The sequence below is a fragment of the Lynx rufus genome, unplaced genomic scaffold (genome assembly GCF_022079265.1).
Source record: "Lynx rufus isolate CCGP_SWC_20201006 ecotype Redwood Valley unplaced genomic scaffold, mLynRuf1.p SCAF_2, whole genome shotgun sequence".
Classification (NCBI taxonomy): domain Eukaryota; kingdom Metazoa; phylum Chordata; class Mammalia; order Carnivora; family Felidae; genus Lynx; species Lynx rufus.
Genome location: NW_025814834.1, coordinates 59,993,307 through 59,996,754, shown reverse-complemented (window position 1 = coordinate 59,996,754; position 3,448 = coordinate 59,993,307). Strand labels below are relative to the sequence as shown.

The window sequence follows — 3,448 nt, the reverse complement described above, 5'->3', positions numbered from 1 at the left end:
GCAGCTAGGGTTAAGAACCACTGGGTCACACCATACTGCCCACAAAATTACAACTCCACTATAAGTTACATACGTTTACCTGAGCTACATAAGGTCACAACTGACAAGTATCACACAATCTGTGTTGGGGGACAGATAAGAAAATGTGGATGCCCTTGAACACAATTATCAATCTTTTCTATAAACTCCTCATGCATTAGACATTCCACAGGGAGATTTTGGACTACAGTTCAAAATCTGGCCTCTCTTTATTTTTTTTCCAATTCAGCAAGCATCTTAATGTTTTATTTTATTTTTTTTTAATTTTTTTTTTAACATTTATTTATTTTTGAGACAGAGACAGAGCATGAACGGGGGAGGGTCAGAGAGAGGGAGACACAGAATCCGAAACAGGCTCCAGGCTCTGAGCTGTCAGCACAGAGACCGACGCGGGGCTCGAACTCACAGACCGCGAGATCATGACCTGAGCCGAAGTCGGCCACCCAACCGACTGAGCCACCCAGGCGCCCCACATCTTAATGTTTTAAAGGTCATTGAGCTGTGTTCTAGTAGTGGTTGTATTGTACCAAACCTATCCAAGGAACTCAAGAAAGGAAATGGTCAAATGAAACTATGTCTTTGACAACAGGGTAAAAAATTGGGTTAAAGTTTAAAACGTAGACATTTCCAGTCATTAATTTCTTTTATTCATTTTCATAATCTCAAAACTCTTATTTGATTGGATCTGTGTCGTTGTTTTTTAGTAGACTCCATGCTCCACATGAGACTTGAACTCATGACCCTGCGATCCAGAGTTGCATGCTCTACCAACTGAGCCAGCCCTGGATCTTTGTTTTAATAACTAGAATCTAGCTATTCACCTGGCAAGTTGTTCTGATGCTGCAAGAGTCCATTCTGTGGATGAGAAGTAGTAAACGCTCAACAGTATTAAACATAGACTTTTATTTAAAGCAGAACTAACCTCTTCATGGAACTTTTTTGTGGGTTTTTTGGTGCCATGAATACTTTCTTTTAACACATTAATACCATTTCTTTCCCCAAGGCTATGTGGGCCCTTTCTAAGGCACAAAAATTCCCCCCAAACCCCCATATAAGAGTTAAATGATGTAAGCATTGATTGTGGTTAGAAATATTAATGCTTATTGGAGGAAGTGCTCCAAAATGGTAACAGTGGCCATCCTTGTTGATTAGAGGTACATGTAAAAAATATCCAAACTAAACCCAAACACATTTTTTTTTTAGATTTTTAAAACTGTTTATATCTGTGGTCCTATTTATCATTTTCTTGGAAGACAGTGACTCTGGGTCATTTTCAGGACTCTTTCCTTCCTTCCTTCCTTCCTTTGCTTCTTTCTTTTTTCTTCTTTCCTTTCCCTTTCTTTTCTTTCTTTCTTCTTTCTCTTTCTTTCTTTCTTTCTTTCTTTCTTTCTTTCTTTCTTTCTTTCTTTTTCTTCTTTCCTTTCCTTTCCCTTTCTTTTCTTTCTTTCTTTTTAAAATTACATCTTAGTTCAATGACTTGCTCTAATGAAAGCTTTTTATTTTAAACATATGGGAGCAGAGATTAAAAGCACTGGCATTTTTGCTGAAAATCTTCTAAAATGAACAAATATGCTTCCAAAGCTTTCTCAGACTTCAATCTCTTTGAACTACTCTGTTTCAATATACATATACATACATATATGTGTAGATCTATATTATATATGTATTTTTTACCTGATTCTGATTCCAGATTTCATTGAAGAAACGAAAGCTAAAGCATTACGTATGGTTTAACAAGGAGGAAGTTAAGTGAAAATAAGGAGGCTTAATTCCCACAAAAAAGCTTTTAATATCACACAGTATCAGGATTAGGAAAATGGACACTGCAGCCAGAATGCCTGTGGTTGATCCTGGTCACATGACCTCAGTAAACATCTTTACCTCATCTGCCTCAATTTCTTCATCTGCAAATGGGACTAATATTTTGTAACTTCCCAGTGGGGTTCCTGTGAGGATTAAATAAGTTAATACATGAAAAGTGCTTGGAACACAACCTAGCACATGATAAGTGCTCAATATATGGTAGATATTATTATTATCATTATCATTATTATTTTAGACGGAATAGGTACTTTGATCGATGGCAAAGCTAGTAAAATTGTGCAAAATCTAATGTGGATAGCCTATGTTTAGAAAAACATTTTCACTCTCAATTGAGTGTTCCTAAGCAAGGAGGGGGCTCACAGGACACAGGCAGTAGGGAGTGGAGAGCAGCTGACAGTTTCTTCTCCTTGCTTCAGGGCTATGCAAAAACTTCAGTTGTTTTGTTTTTTGTCTCTGGATGCTGCTGGGAACTTCGGTAGATACTGGAGACAAGTTCAGAGTTTTATCCTGTTGACCAGCAGTTTACATTCCTGGCCAGGACCAAAGGCTAGGATTTTAGCAAGAAACGACACTCTGAGCCTCGACTTGGACAGCAGCAAGATCTTTGACTTTGGGTACAGAAGCGTTGCTGCACATTTTCTTCCTTTCCTCCCTCACCTCTTCTTTCCTCCCCGTTTTCCTTTCTTCTTTTCTTTCTTTATCATTCTTTCTACGCTTTTTAGCATTTCAGTTATTTTTAGTTAAAGAAAAACAGCCTTTTCCAAGGGTGACAAATTGAACAGAAGGAAGCACGGTGTGGGCTGCTCAGAGCTCTTGCTTCAGGATCTGGAGGCGAAGAAAGAAGGCCCTCCCAAGAACTCAGGGTGATTGGCCAGCAGAGGGATGACTTTGATGACTTTGGTCACTGGATTTGTCGAAGTAGGCTCTAAAGGTGATTTTCACCTGTGAGTTTGTTGACATGATTAATATTATAATTCTTGGAGGCTATTCAATTAAGGAATGATGCAGGAAGCCAAGAGCGTGGATTCATTTGGATTCTGAATCACACTCAGGAAATCGTCTTAATCTGGTATAACCATAATTTCATTTTTCTTGGGGCAAATTCGAAGGAAGTTGAGGTCATTCTGGGGGTCAATTTCATGCATGGTGCTCCGGGCATTTAGGTGAGGTTGTGCATGAAGTTGGCATACTGTGCGGTGGTGGGATTGTCCATGGTGCTCTTGATGGGAAGGCCTGTCCTCACCACCATGATTCCCTGTACTCCTTTCTTTCTCTGAAGTGGCTTCAGTGTCTCCTCTACCTCTGCCATCTCCCACTGATTGGGTAGTTCTGTGACACTGGCACTCAGCCGCTCATTCTCTTTCTTTTAAAAAATTATCAGTTCTAAAAACAGATCCCTTTATCTCCCTGTTCGATCAGTAAAAAGCATCGGGTAAAAATGGAATCAGTTAACTAAAACATTAATTCTATTGCTAATGTAGCGAACAGCACACGCTGCTTGTTTAGTGGTGGTGTTCTGCAGTATGTATGGTAGTACTGTGGGGTCTCCCTGGGAGATGAACCCCCAAACATGCACAGACACAGA

The 3,448-nt window shown here is 39.4% G+C and overlaps 1 non-coding gene and 1 pseudogene across 1 annotated transcript; both read right to left on the bottom strand.

Moving 5' to 3' along the window:
* Positions 1 to 754: 754 nt before the first annotated feature.
* On the bottom strand, positions 755 to 826 carry TRNAQ-CUG (transfer RNA glutamine (anticodon CUG)). Its single transcript has one exon. It is a non-coding gene; the product is annotated as a tRNA-Gln (tRNA).
* A 2,029-nt stretch (positions 827 to 2,855) lies between these two features.
* LOC124514195 (dynein light chain roadblock-type 1-like) lies at positions 2,856 to 3,172 on the bottom strand (annotated as a pseudogene).
* Between the last annotated feature and the right edge of the window lie 276 nt (positions 3,173 to 3,448).